We start from the raw sequence: 16,353 nt of genomic DNA on the forward strand, positions 1-16,353 counted from the left end.
ACTATTTCCCAATAACTTAAAGTTTAAAGTGATAGAGATATCAGCATAGCTGAGTATATAGTCGTCCCCCCCATCCATAGGGGATACATTCCAAGACCCCCAGTGGGTGGTACCGAACTCTATATATACTATGTTTTTTCCTATACATACATACCTATGATAAAGTTTAATTCATAAAGTAAGGACAGTAAGGAATTAACAAAACAGTAATAAAATAGAACAATTCTAACAATATAGAGTAATAAAAATTATGTGAATGCAGTCTCTCTCTCTCTCTCTCTCTCTGAGAATATCTTATTGTACTGGACTCACCCTTCTTGAGATGATAAAATGCCTGCCTAACTGCCTGATGAGATGAAGTGAAGCGATTGATGGCATTGTGATGTAGAGTTGCGCTACTATTGAACTTCTGAGGATAGGTCAGAAGGAGGATCATCTGCTGGTTGACGGTAGGAAACTGAAAACACGGAAAGAGAAACCCTGAATAAGAGGGGACTACTGTAGTCCTTTAGAAATCATTGATATTTCCTGATTCTTTGCTCTAAAGCTGCTCTGTATCCCTGGAGTGTCAGACCCCTTCTGGGGGCTGAAAGTCTCAGCAAGTAAGCTTTCAACATATATCCAGGAACATCCCAGAGAGAGAAAGGGCTTACCCTACCTTTCAGCCATGTATGCCCCATTTCAGTGACCCAAAGAAATGTAGACAGTAGCTTTAAGGAAAGAACATTCTGCTTTACTCTCCCATCACTTCCTGGAGTGACCGGGGCTATCATGTGTACTAAAATGCCTTAATCGAGACCTTTTATGGTTGTTATAATCTTTTATGATTGTGCATATTGGCCAATGTACAACTAGCATGGCCAGACATGACTATCCTGTTTAGGACTGACACTAAGCCAGGCATGAATCAGAATTGACTGTTAAAATGAGAAGGGGTCTAGGTGTTTATATTTCCTTCCACTCTTACGATAGATAGCTAAAGCTCTTTGCTATCTATCTTTTGCACATGGAGATAGCACACTGTTAGGTAGTGTTTGTTTTGATAAGTTTATTATTATTTAAAAAATACACACAGGAGGTATGCTCTGATATTCCTACATAATTCTGCATGCTCATCAAGGTTTCTAAACCCCTCCCACTTTCCCAAAGGAGTATGGACATCATGGTGCTTAGGCAAGTTTACTAGATTTTGTAACACTCTAACTCAAGAGCAGAGTGAATTTGTGCTAGAGACAAGTCAGGTTTCTTGACTCCTGATTCAGTACTCTGGATACTAAGATGGGATTGTTTGGAATTGTTGGAATTATTTTTTACTCTTTAACATTTCAAGCAAATCATAAATAAAGCCAGCCATTGTTGCGTGTCATAAAAAAAAAAAATGCACCATATCAAGTACTGAATACAAAGATTCTGTTTGAGTGTGCTCACACATGTACTACATCTGAAAGAGTAGAACTATTTTGCCATCAGGCAAAGATGTATTTATCCTTACAGAGAGCTTCTCTCTGAGTTATTTTCACTTATAAAAAGGGGACAGTGGTGTCCTTAATATTCTAGAATATCATGTCAACACAAAATAATGTAGTGTATTTTATACTGTATATAATATTTTATTTATAATTTTATAATGTAATATATAATATTTTCAGTGGGAAAAAAACTGCAATTTAAACGTGTTCCCATAACTCGAGGCCCTAAAAATGTCAATAAATAGCTAATTTGGGTACGCTGACTTACTACAACTATTCTAAAGTAGACTAGTCACATTGACCAGTTTCACTCATGGATCAAGAACCAGATATCCCAGAGTCTACTATGATTAAAGGTCCTATGCCTGCACTTCTTATACACAGGCAGCCAAAACAGTGCAAGGTTAATTAGGTCAAAGGGTAATCTATTATGCTACTGCCTAACTTTTCTATTTGGGGCACAACTGTCCAGTAATAGCTAGAAGAGAGAATAATGATCTCCTTCTAGATAGAAGAAAAAGAATTCTTCCATGTTAGGTAATGCAAAGTTACCTTAGAAAAGGATTTCATCAAGAGACATCTTCTTTCAAAGATATCATGATCTTTTATTTCTTGTGGCATACTCCAGCCAAATGGTAGTTAACATCAAACTTCGCTACACAAAGAGAAATCATCAGTCAAGGAGAGCAATTTCAAAGCCAGTTGTAAAAGTTGGGCATTATATACAGGAAAGATGACACCTGAGCATGTAGAGGGCTATAGTATTCCACATCCTAGACCAGCACTATCCAGTAGAACTTTCTGTGGTGATGGAAAGGTTTCTGTGGTGATGGAAAGGTATCTGTGCTGACCAATCTGGTAGCCACTAGCCTGATGTGGCTACTAAGCACTTGAAATGTGGCCAGTGTGACTGAGGAACTAAATTTTAATTGTATTTAATTTACATTTAAATAGCCACATGTAGCTAATGGGTAAATCACTGGGCAGTGCAGCTACCCTGGGTCCTAACCTCTCTGTATTATGAGTATTATGGCACGTGGATCAAGGTAAGTGTTAGTTGAAGTCCTAAAAAACAAATGTGAAGTCATTTTACCATTAAATCTCTTCAGCTGTCAAATACCAATGAATTTGTGATTCATCCAAGAAGGATGTACTTGAATAAAAGTTTAGGAGTATTTTTCAGAATTTTTTTTTTTTTTTTTAAAGATTTTATTTATTTATTTGAGAGAGAGAGAATGAGAGACAGAGAGCATGAGAGGGAGGACGGTCAGAGGGAGAAGCAGACTCCCTGCTGAGCAGGGAGCCCGATGCGGGACTCGATCCCGGGACTCCAGGATCATGACCTGAGCCGAAGGCAGTCGCTTAACCAACTGAGCCACCCAGGCGCCCTATTTTTCAGAATTTTATAAGAATCATGTATTCCTAATCAACCAAGAGTTGTACCTCATATTTTCCTTAGTCTTCCTCTGTCTATTGATTGCTCTGTAATGACTTGATGATGGTTGCTTTAAAGAATTTTATAAATAGGGGCACCTGGATGGCTCAGTCAGTTAAGTGTCTGCCTTCGGGTCAGGTCCTGGTCCCAGTGTCCTGGGATCCAGCACCGCATCAGGCTCCCTGCTCAGCAGGGAGTCTGCTTCTTCTTCTCCCTCTGCAGCCCCCCACTCCTGCTTGCCTGCATGCTCTCTCTCTCTCGCAAATAAATAAATAAAATCTTTAAAAAAAAAAAGAATTTTATAAAGATCCAAACACTGCTAATAAATAATGTAGGTAAATCTCCTGATCAAGGACCCTGAATACCTAAGACACTTAAAGTTACATGTTTACATAAAGTTCTCCTTTTGTCTATGGTAAGTCTGTTTTGTCCATACAAAGCCTAAGTAGAGATGTCAAGTAGGCAGTTGAATGTACAAGTCTGTAATTCAGGAGGAGCTCAAGATTATAGTTTGCATACCCTCTATTTAATTTTCAAAGAGGAACATATATCTAAATATTCACATTATTAAAATTGTAAAGTCCTCTTAAGAGACTTCCTGCAATAGTGATCTTCAAGTCTTTTCCATAGCATTTTACCCAGTTCCACATGTCATTGTTTTAATATTTATTACATTAAATGAGATGAATTCAGTAACACTAGTACCTTTGCATTGACATTTTAATAAATTATCCATATGTATTTTTTAAATCTGTTTTCGTTGACTGCAGTAAAACTTACGGATAGTAAAAGTGTCAAAGTTCCATGAACAGCCCATTAACTTTGAACTGTTAAAATCAGCAAAATTTGGGGCGCCTGGGTGGCTCAGATGGTTAAGCATCTGCCTTCGGCTCAGGTCATGATCCCAGGGTCCTGGGATCGAGTCCTGCTAGGCGGGGAGCCTGCTTCTCCTTCTGCCTCTCTCTCTCTTTGACTCTAGTGAATAAATAAATAAAACATTTTTTAAAAAATCAGCAAAATTTAATAAACAGATAAGGTTTTACATTTTTAATAGCTCTTTGGAATTTAATGAGAGTTGAGCTATGATAAAATGTAAAACGTGATGATATCGTGTATTGCTATATATATTAACTTTCTCCCACACAATACAAAAATGCCAAACTTTTATACAACATGCAAAAAGAAACTCCTTCCATATCTAAGTTAGAGATAAAGATATAAAAGACCTGTTCTGAATATCACTTTAGATGGCAGTTGAGTATCCTCAGACCTTAGCCACAGCCACATTTAAAATGAATGAAAAGTACTAAATTCAATTGTTTACAAAACATTTTTGCCTTAAAGGCCCTACTTTTCAATTCATTTTACAACATATATTGTACATATTTTCTTTCTTTCTTTCACGTCTTTAAATGTGGAGCTGTCCTTTGCTCATCATGTTTAAAATGAATATAATTAACTAAACATTATCTGAAATTCTGAAGATAAATCCAAGGCAGCTAGCCTTTTTTTCTTAACACACTAAACACTGGGTTTTTGCTGCCACCTGTTGACTATAATTGCAAATAATAAATCTTGTCTCAAATCACAAACTCCTGTAGTTAAAAAAATCCTTAAGAATCCATCCACACTACCTCCTTCATTTTATGAATGGTACAAGGGCTCAGAGGGGCTAAGCCACTTTCCCGATGCCACTCAAAGGGACAGGGACAGACCTGAGACTAGAATGTAGGTTTGAGCCTTGGAGTTGAGTGTTTATTTCTCTATACAAGTTCTTCTCTCTTATTTAGGAGGCAGAGCACATGCGATGCATGGTATTCTTTGCACACGTCATGAAATACTGATGTGCTTAAATCCATTACATTAACGAGTAATGCTTTTTGCCTTATCATGGGAGAACAAGTCTGTGCCTTTCCAAAAATATTGTAGCAAGTAGGTCCATTTGAGGTGACATTCAAACAAGCATGAGCATGTCAGGAAGATGGGTAAGGTGGGCTCACCCAGGGACTGTTTGCATGAGTGACAGAAGGGCCTTCTGGAAAAGTTGATATTGATGAGAGAATAGAATTGAGGCCCTCACGTCTGACCACAATGCCATGCGCGATCCTACATACCACTTAATGTGTGACCCAGAATGACTAAAGGCTCATGTTTGAGTCTGCAAGGGAAAGAGCTGAAACAAAGAGCCAAAGAAAACTAAAAGAGCTGGTCACACTGTTGGCACTGGCTTCCTGGGTGAAAGGAAACAACTCTTCTGAGGCCTCAACCCACTTCCCAGGCACCATTAACCCTCTGGAAGGGGCCTAAGTTCCTTCAACACAGGCATTGAGGCGCCCTCGCCAGGGAGTCCAGGCAAGGACAGAGGGACCACATGACGCCTGGCGGACCATATTTGTTGGCACATGATAAATATCCCATGTGACTCCTCAAATTAGTTGAGAAGTAAGACTTTAAAGGAGTTGAGTTCTTTCGCTTGCTGGTGGCAACAGAACTCGAGAAATGTTTGGTTTCTGTTTGTTTCCCTGAGCACCAGGCTTTTGCCATGGCATTGGCCCTTGGTAATCCAAGCATTATAAATATGATGTTGGAAAATTGTAGATAATTAATTTTTTTTAAACCTGGTGGCTATGATAATCTAAAGGGAAGACGTTTGACCTTAAATTATTTGATTTCTCTAAGCCTTGGTTTCCTTATATGTAAAATGAGAAAATTAACCTACTCTTCCTACCTCCCTGAGATGTTCAACAGAGTGCTTCAAGGGGTAAGACATACAAATAGAAGGGAGTGTTTGTTCATTTAACCCCTCTTTCGCTTCTTATTGATAGGCAGTTGATTGTGACCATTTGGCCAATAAAATATGAACAGAGGTGACCCACCACTTCCAGCCACAAGCTTTTAAAGCCAGTGTATTTCACTACATTCTGTTTACCCCAACACGATAATCAGGGAACACATGTTAGGATGGAGCCTCCATAGGTCTGGACTGGGTCCCTGAGTGTACACACATGAACAGAGCCTCCCGACTGATCCACACTGGACATGGAACATGAAGGATAAACACACTTTTGTTGATTTAAGGTGCTGAAATTTGGGGATTGTTACCTCAACACGCATGACCTGCCTATTCTAATCCAGGGCCCTAGCCACATCTGGGATACCAATGTAAAGTATAAAGAAACAATCTGAGTAAAGAGGACATGATTGAAAGGGGGCTTCTCGAAAAAGATGTTTTAGGGAAAGGTTAAACAAAACAAAACAAAAAAAGACTAACAATGAAATGAACATTACTAATGAAAGAACTATTATGTTCCTCTGACTAGCTGAATTTTATATTCGGCTTAGAATTAGATGGTCAATAAAAACTATGTGAAGTTTTATAGATAACATCAAAATACTAATCTGTCATGCACTATCATACCTAAATTGGCTTTAAGGAAAATCAGTTCTTTACCTGCATTTCTATGAGGCTAGTATCCGAAATGAAGAGAGAAATAAAAAGCCTAGCATATAGACTTTCTTTGTGTAGGAAGCACCTGTTGTACTTACTATGCCAGCAGAAGTCTCTATGAATCACGAACACAGATACATGATTTTGAAATATCTGAACTTAGACAAAAGGGAGACAGACCCAAGGGACATAAACAGATAAAAACAAATTCTTTGTCAACCAGTTCTCCATCCCTTCTCATCTCTGCTGATTGTCCATTTTACACTCTCGATGAGGAAAGGGAACAGCAAATCTTTATCTTGCATCTTGCCACTTTCGCCCACACCTTTGCATGTTACGAAAAGTGATCCAGAAGCCATTACTGAGTGAAAGGATATCTTACCCGGTGACACAAGTGAAAGAAAGCAATAAGCAGACAATGAGGCCTTTGATGGAGAGGCCTGGGATTTCCTAAGAGCAAACAGGCCTAATCAGTGGTCATGAAAGTTGTAGCTCCAACCTCCCATTAAAACAACACGCACGTTCCTCTCTATAACTCCCAAGAGGAGCTCAAGGAGAGCAGTTCACGGGGCTTTCCAACCCAGACAGGTCGAACTTCTTTGCCCTTCCTGAAGGCACTATGAAGAAAGCATCCACACAAAGGAATTATTTTTGTTGGCACTCAGTTCAGAGCATGTGGACATCCCTGTTTTTAACAATCCCCTGGTCAGTCTGGGTGTGGTTACTCTTTTTGAAAGTTGAGTCTTGAGGAAGTAGGTCAAGTGAGCCAAAGTTGTGTTCTCCTGAGCATGACTACATTCTTGCGCTCATTATGTGTGTGTTGCTTTGGGACTGGTGTCTTGCTGACACAGAGTGCCACCTACTGATTCACCAACCAGCATTTCTGCTTGCTCCCAGTGACCAGCAGGGTTGGCCTCTGCTTGAAGCAGGCTGAGCTGGGCAAGCAAAGAGTCTGTGCTGAGAGGGGAGATGGATCAAAGTATCAGTGTAGTCCTAGAGGTGGGGGCTGAAATCAATAATCCTCCTCTGGGTAGGAGTTAGAAACGGGGGGGGGGGGGCGGGGGGGGCGTAAGATAATCAGAGGCAGGCAGCCAAAGGGCTTTGAGGGGAAGTGCGAGCCACCATTGTGATTCAGTCGAGCAGCCCTTCCCTCCACTACTGTGGCTGAGCCTCCCAGCGGCTCCCCCAAAATCCTCTTCCTCCTGGCTGTTGGCTGGGCTTTATTTTCCAGACTCCTTGTAGTCCGCGTAGCCATGTGTCTGGGTTCTGACTAATGGAATGTGGGAGGAAGCACTGTGTGCTACTTTCGGGCCTGGCCCATAAAAGCCACCTACTCACTATCTCCTTTCCTCCTTCCAGCTGCCTTGGTGGTAACACTGGAAGCCATGGGTTAATAACAGCATCAGTGCGATCAGCCCGGTGCTCTGCAAGGAGCAGAGCCCAGCCTTCCCACCTTTCTTAGTCCCGGCAGCTAACTTGAAACCACGCAGTCCTGCAAAGTGAGCAACAAATCGACATCTTGATCTCAAAACCACTGAATTTCTAGGATCTCTTCGTTGGGGCAGCAAGACCTATTAGCCTTTTTATCACATCCATGACATTATCTGATTCACACACTATTATTTACTGTAAAACCAGTACACAACTCTCCTAGTTCCCTACCAACAATGAATCTGGGAGACTTGCATGATTTGATTCATTTTCCTCTCCAGGTTCATCTCTCTGCACTCCCCACCTTGTTCTGGGTGCTTCACCATACTGAACTCTCACATTCCTTCCCTCAAATACCTCTCTCCCTCTCAGTTCTCCAAATTTCCATAAGACACGCCCCCTTCAACATCTTTCAGCTGCCCCTCCCGCCTCATCCCCTGCCTCCTGATCTGTACCTGGTTAATTCCTACTCATTCTAATGAATGCGGCTTAGACATTACTGAGAACCCTTGTCTACCTCCCCTGAGACTGAGGTCAGTGACTTCTGTGCTCCCACAGCACTTTATCCTATAGGTCCTACTGCACTAGTCTCCCCTCCAGAATCTCCCCTCCATGAGAACATGAACTATGTTTGTCATATTCATAACTGAATCTCCAACTCCTAGCATGGTGCCTGGAATGTGGTGCATACTATTTTATTATAATATGAAAGACCTTCTCCTGAAGTGGCCATCAAAATCCTAATAATCTGAGATAGTGTTTGAGAACAAGACAACATATTTTATATCTTCTTATAATTATTGTTTTAATTCAGTTCCTTGTACATGGGTGTTACCTGTGCATATCTGTTTGTTAAGTGACTATCTTCTTTAAGAAAGATTTCTATTTTTGTTATTATTTAAGGTAAAACTAGGCAATCTTTGACCCAATATTTGCATTTTATCCAAAAAATGGCTATTTTCCCATTTTCCTAGTTGTACTTCAATATGCATGAAAAGAACACTATTTCCTATGAGTGATAATTGGAAAAAGTCCAGAAATATCAATGTAACAATTGAAACAATGAAATATATGTGAGCAGTGGATATCCCTGATAACTGACACAAATGCACGAGAAATACTTTTGGCTGATAGAGCAACTTCGTTTCAGGTTTAGAATTGGGGCTCAAGGTTTAATATGGAGGGTAGAAGATTTTAGTGGGTTGTCAAATCCTGCAGGCCAACAGAATAAAAATCTGGTCAGGAACTCAGATTTGTGAAAGCCTGTTATAAAGGAGCTGATTTCAATAATGGAAATGTGTACACACGCACACACACACTCATGTCAAGTATTCTAAGAGAATGGATTCTGAAGAGCTAAGTCTAAGAAGGTTAACATGGGACAGAGAGCAAAGCAAATCCTATTCTTATTGAGGTTTTGAATTATTTTGGCAATCTTGAGTTTCCAGGCAAGTTATCAATAATACACCTTGTGTTTGTACTATATTGTGATGAGAGATTGCCTGATAGTAGATAATATATTTTTACAATTTGTACATTCTTTCTAGAATGGAGGCACATAGTCTCGAGTTATATGCACACATTGAGTGTTCTTGGCAGTTGTAGGTGGTATGCACATGTGTTTTCATGGAAACGGTCCGGATCAGAATAAACTGGAAGCAATGGTATCACTGCAAGCTTCCAGGGTATAGTACCTCAAGCAAGGGAGATGTAACTCCACTTTAAGGATCTAGGTGAAGTATTGGGCAGCATCTTTAAGGACCAAGAGAGAATCAGTGGTTTAGAAAGTAAAACTAGCCTCAGACTTTGGGCTTAGAAGAAAACCACTGGAGGGATGAAGCCATGAGCAGGTGAGCAGCCTTAGAAAGGGAAGTCTCCCTTTCCAGGAGCCTCATGCAACATTTGCTGAAACCATACAGTAGCATAAGCATTGCCAGGTTCTCTGTGAATTGGAAACTTCACCAGATAAGAAAAAGGACCCAAGAGTAATTGGAATTGGTCAAGCAGTTGATCTAGGGTGAAGTTCTTTTTTTTTTTCTTTTTCAAGTTTGTATTAAATTCCAGTTAACATACAGTTTAATATTAGTTTAAGGTGTGGAATTTAGTGATTCATCACTTACATACAACACCGGGTGCTCATCACAACAAGGGCCCTCCTTAATACCAGTCACCCATTTAACCCCTCCGCCTCCCACCTCCCCTCCGGCAACCTTCAGTTTGTTCCCTACAGATAAGAGTCTGTTTCCTGGTTTGCCTCTCTTTGCCCCCCAACCCATGTTAATCTGTTTTGTTTCTTAAATTCCACACATGAGTGAAATCATATGGTATTTGTCTTTCTCTGACTGACTTATTTCACTTGGTATAATACTTTCTAGCTCCATCCATGTCTTTGCAAATGACAAGATTTCATTCTTCTTTATGGCTGAGTAATATTCCATTGTGTATGTGTATATATACCAATTCTTCTTTATCCAGTCATCAGTCGATGGACATTTGGGCTCTTTCCATAGTTTGGCTAGTGTTGATAATGCTGCTATAAACCCCAGGGTGCATGTACCCCTTCAAATCTGTATTTTTGTATCCTTTGGGTAAATACCTAGTCGTATAATTGCTGAGTTGTAGGGTAGTTCTAGTTTTAACTTTTTGAGGAGCCTCCGTACTGTTTTCCAGAGTGGCTGCACCAGTTTACATTCCTACCAACAGTGCAAGAGGCTTCCTCTTTCTCCACGTCCTCACCAACACCCGTTGTTTCCCTGTGTTGTTAATTTTAGCCATTCTGACCGGTGTGAGGTGATATCTCATTGTAGTTTTGACTTTCATTTCCCTGATAATGAGTGATGTTGAGCATCTTTTCATGTGCCTATTAGCCATTTGTATGTCTTCTTTGGAAAAATGTGTATTCATGTCTTCTGCCCATTTTTTAATTGGATTATTTGTTCTTTGGGTATTCAGTTTTATAAGTTCCTTATATATTTTGGATACTAACCCTTTATCAGATATGTCATTTGCAAATATCTTCTTCCATTCCGAAGGTTGCGGTTTAGTTTTGTTGACTGTTTCCTTCTCTGTGCAGAAGAATGAAGTCCCAATAGTTCATTTTTGCCTTTGTTTCCCTCACCTCAGGAGACCTATCTGGCAAGAAGTTGCTACAGCTGATGTCAAAGAGGATACTGCCTGTGTTCTCCTCTAGGATTTTGATGGATTCCTGTCTCACATTTAGGTCTTTCAGCCTAATTGAAAGAATTTATTTTTGCATATGGTGTAAGAAAGTGGTCCAATTCTCATCACAAGTCTAGCACTTAACTATGGGAACCACCCCAACTTGGAGTAAAAGCAGAGCTACCAAATCTGAGTAGGGCCAGCAGAGGGCAGAGCAGTGAATTTTGAACCCCTATCAGCTGGGCTTTAGGAGTTCAGCAGCTGCCGGTAACCAAAGCCTGTTAATGAATGAGGGGTAGGGATTGACTGTGAAATTGGGGCTGCCTTAAGAAGACAAAGAAACCACCAGGAGTAAGCCCATACTTACTTACATGTTGAGTAGATGCTACAAGTATGAAAAGTAGGAATTAGTCTCTACCATCACTTCAAAGTATATGGACTAGTTAGCCATTGGCCCTGTTTCTGATGTTGGAGATAGGAGAGAAGGACCACAACAGATGTGCCCCAGGAATCTGAAACTGGCACCCCAGGTCCTTCTGGCCCGGGTAAGATCCTGACACTCAGCTCTCTCTTGCATACTCCTTCTAGACACAGGCTTGCCAGGGGAGGGAGGGAATCTCTTCACTAGATAGCCCACTACGCTGGCATCAACTCAGAGTGTCCTTTGGGGGCTTTGGGGGCCAGAGACCAGTCTGGAAGGGTGACCAAAGCTTAAAGCCACATTATGGAACAAGAGCCAAGAACCTGGTTAGAATTTGAAGCCTTCCAAGCCTGTGGTGCTGTGGACCTCAGTACAAACCCTTATCCCAGCATCTACCGCCAGCCAGCTGGCTGGGAGAATATCCTACCTTGCCCCAAGGCAGAGAGAGTATGAAGACATTGCTTCAATTCTTAAGTTCATGTGTTACGAGAGCTTTGTTTGGTTTGTCCTCACAGGTGGGCTGGAAAGAGAGGACAAGTGAGCTGTATTTACTATGAAAGTTTTTCTTTGAGCTCAGAACCCCATCTGAACTGTGGAAAGAGGTCTTGGGAGCAGCCAGAGTTGCTGTTCTTTGAACCCAGTGGACAGCATGTGTTGAGAGGAGAACACTGGGATGCTAAGACACCAGTATCAACCCAGGAGCCTCACCGGACAGCAACTAGCTCTTAAAAAGAAATGCATGCAGAAAGACATCCTGAAGCCCTGGGCGATTGCTCAGTGAGGGTTCAAAGGAGCTTCCCTATGGGCAAGCTATAGAATACTGTTTGTTTATAAAAATGGAGCTTCCCTTACATACACTGTGGTCAACACACTAACTAATGTTTCACCCCCTGAGCTTTTATGCCCTGTGGAACTAGCCATGCCCTGCTCTCTTGCTGACCCTGAAATAAAGCATAAGTAATAGCTGATTGTGAAAGTTCTGTGTACTATGAGCAGTCACCAATCACTCAGCACCTTCTCCACGGCCTTCCTGCCCCTCTCTGCATCCTTGGTTTTTTTTTTTTTTTCTTTTTTTAATTGCAGTATAGTTAATGTACAGTGTTATATTAGTTTCAGGTGTACAATATAGTGATTCAACAATTTTATACATTATTCAGTGCTCATCACAGGAGTGTCCTCTTAATTCCCATCATCTATTTCACCCATCCCCCCGACACCTCCCCTCTGGTATCAGTTTGTTCTCTGTAGTTAAAAGTCTGTTTTTCAGTTTGTCTCCTTTTCTTTGTTTATTCATTTTGTTTCTTAAATTCCACATATAAGTGAAATCATATGGTATTTGCCTTTCTCTGACTTATTTCACTTAGCATTATACTTTCTAGATCCATCCATGTAGTTGCAAATAGCAAGATTTCATTCTTTTTTATGGCTGAATTATATATATCTTCTTTATCCATTCATCTATCAGTGGATATTTGGGCTGCTTCCATAATTTGGCTATTGTAAATAATGCTGCAATAAACATGGGGGGGGTGCATATATCTTTTCAAATTAGTGTTTTCATGTTCTTTGGGAAAATACCCAGTAGTGGAATTACTGGGTCATATGGTAATTGTATTTTTAATTTTTTGAGGAAACTCCATACTGTTTTACACAGTGGCTGCATCAGTTTGCATTCCTACAAACAGTGCAGAAGGGTTCCTTTTTCTCCACATCCTCACCAACACTTGTTCTTTCTTATGTTTTTTATTTTAGCCATCCTGATATCTCATTGTGGTTTTAATTTGTATTTTCTTGATGATTAGTGAGTGATGTTGAGCATCTTTTCATGTGTCCATTGGCCATCTATATGTCTTCTTTGGAGAAACCCTTGTCGGTTTTACACTTCACCACTCACACAAGCTCTAATTTCCCTGCCCCAAACTGTGGGTCTCGTGCCCTAACTTTGATTTCGGCCTTTGGACCTCTCAGATTTGGCAGGCTTCAAACTCTAACCTGGTTCTTTGATCTTGTCCCATAATGTGACTTTAAGATTTATTTTTTTTAAGATTTATTTATTTTATCTTAGAGAGGGGTGAGGGGGAGAGAGAGAGTCTCAAGCAGACTTCCCACCAAGTGGGGAGCCCAATGCGGGGCTTGATCCCAGGACCCTGAGATCATGACCTGAGCCAAAATCAAGAGTCAGCCACTTAACCAACTGAGCCACCAAGGCGCCCCATGTAACTTTAAGCTTTGCTCATCCCTTCAGACCAGTCCCTGGTCCCCGAAACCCCAAAAGGAAAAAAAATCTTAAAAAAAAATCTCAAAACCCCCAAAGGACATGCTGAGTTGGTGCCAGCTTAGTGGGATATCTAATGAAGAGATTCCCCCCATTATCTGACAGATGAGTTGACAAAACAAACCCTCAGAGTAGTAGTCTTGGGCCACTTGTGTTTCTGATATCAGGGTTATGCCAGGAAATTCAAGATCAGTTAAACATGAATTTAAAACAATTTATTTCCAGCATGACTTCAGCTGAGTGGACACAGAATGAGAAATCAATAAATACTATCTGAGGTTTAAACTTATATATAAGAACACACATACACGCACGCACACACAAACACTCCATAAAAACTATGACATCTTGATTTTTCAAACTACAGTTAATTATTTATTCAGCTGCTGCCTCTGCAAAAAAAAGGGGGGGAGTGGGGAATACAGACCTGTTCATTTTTTCATATTACACCCTTAACTTCAAAGAGCTCTTTTGAGAACTAACATCTCTACCTTTATAGAAATGTCTACCCAAGTTTCAGCAATTCTATTGGTTATATTTTGGTTTCTTTTTCTTCTATTAAAGTCAAGCAAATATTAATTTTTAAAATTATTTTAAAGTAATATGTATTATATAATCCACTATGTGCATATGCCACAGTTGAGTTATTCAGTCTAAGTTAGTGGCCATATGTTTTGTTTCTAGTTTGTTGATATTCTGCACAAATACTGTTGAACTGTCATTGTATGTGTATCCTGGGGCACACGTGTCTGTTTCTCTAAATAGAAGAGAACGGTGAAATTGCCAGTTGTAGTGCATGTGCACGTTCAACTTTACGAGATAAAGCAAAACTGTTTCCCAAAGTGGTTTTACCAATCAGCACTTCCCTAAGTAGTACCTGAGAGGAGTCCTCCTTGCTCTACATCCTCTCCTTCACTTGGCATTCTCAGAATTAATTTTTCTAATCTAGTGGGTTTATAATGGTACCTCCCTGTGGTCTTAATTTGCATTTCCCTGATTATTGATTTCTCAGAATATTTAAGGTATATTGGCATACTAGATTTTGATAGACATACATGCTATAGATATCATCACTGTTCACTCTCTTTATGGTATATTTTGATGAATAGAGTTCCTTAGTTTTAATATAGTAAAAATTATTATTCTTTTCTTTGATGGTTGGTGTTCTTATTTAAGAAACCCTTCCCCATCCTAAAACCAAGAGGATTTTTTTTCCCATTTTCTTCTCTAAAATGTCTATTGTTCTTTCTTTCTTGTTAGGTCTTTAATCTATCTGGAATTTATTCCTATATATGATATGAGCTGTAAGTCCAATTTTAATTTTCCCATATTAATATACAATTATTTTATAATCATTTATCATATATAAGAATACAGTTAGTTTTTATATATCCATCTGGTAGCCAGTAGCTTTCTAAATTCTATTAATTCTCATAATTTATACAGAGATTTTGAAAACTACATATATACATAATCATGCTATCTTTATAACTCATGAATGAACATTAAATTTTAATAAACATGTTTCTGTAAAAATAATCACATGATTTTTCTCACTTGTTATTCTAATATGGCAGATTTTATTAATCAATTTTTCTTTTAAGTCAAACCAGCCTTGAACTCCAGGGATCAATCAACTAGACCATGATGGATTGTCCTTTCTTTCTTTCTTTTTTTTTTTTTACTTTTTTATTGTTATGTTAATCACCATACATTACATCATTAGTTTTTGATGTAGTGTTCCATGATTCATTGTTTGTCCATAATACCCAGTGCTCCATGCAGGACGTGCCCTCTCTAATGGATTGTCCTTTCTATACATTGCTAATATTTTAGAATCTATGTTAACAAGTGATTTTAGCCATTATAATTTTCTTTACTCATAATCTTATAATCAGATTTTTATATCATATATATAAATCATATATATAAAGATATATGAACCTAATAAAATGAGTTGGGGTATAGTCCCTCTTTTTCCACACTCTGGACTACTGTGTGTGAGATTGTGATTACTTTCTCCTTGCATGTCTGGTAGACTGAAAAATCATCTGGATTTTTTTCTACTAATTTATTTAGTAGTTACAAGTCAGTTCTATTTCCTTTTTCTTTTTATGTCAGTATCCAAAAGATGAAGTTTTCTAAGAACTTTCCCATGCCACTGAAATTTTCAAATTTGTTGGCATAAAATTGTTAATAACATCTTCTTGGTCTACACCATCCATAATTCTGTCTACTCTTCCATCCTGATTTTGCTTACTTTTCTATTCTCTGTTCTTCTTTTCCTTAATCTTGCCAGGGTTTTATCAATTTTATCAGCTTTTTTAAAGAATTAAATTTTGGCTCTTTAGATACTCTCAATGTATTTTTTTATATCATTATTTTATATCATTTCCCTACCTTAAGGGGGTTATCTTGCTGTTCTCTTCTAATTTCACCAAATAGGTGCATTCCTCATTAATCTGCAGGTTTTCTTATTTTACAATATAAAGATTTAAGGCTATAAATATCTCTGTAAGTTCTGCTTTGTCTACAAACAACAAGTTCCAGTTTTCATTATTGTTCAGTTCTAAATAATTTGTTTACTCTCATGATTTTTTTTCTTTGGCTTGTGGGTATTTAGAAGTCAATTCCTACTTTCTAAAACTGTTGGGCTTTTCTAGCTAAGAATTCCCCCTTACTTTTATTATAATTAGAAAACACATTCTATATTAC

The sequence above is a fragment of the Halichoerus grypus genome, chromosome 9, assembly GCF_964656455.1.
Source record: "Halichoerus grypus chromosome 9, mHalGry1.hap1.1, whole genome shotgun sequence".
Classification (NCBI taxonomy): domain Eukaryota; kingdom Metazoa; phylum Chordata; class Mammalia; order Carnivora; family Phocidae; genus Halichoerus; species Halichoerus grypus.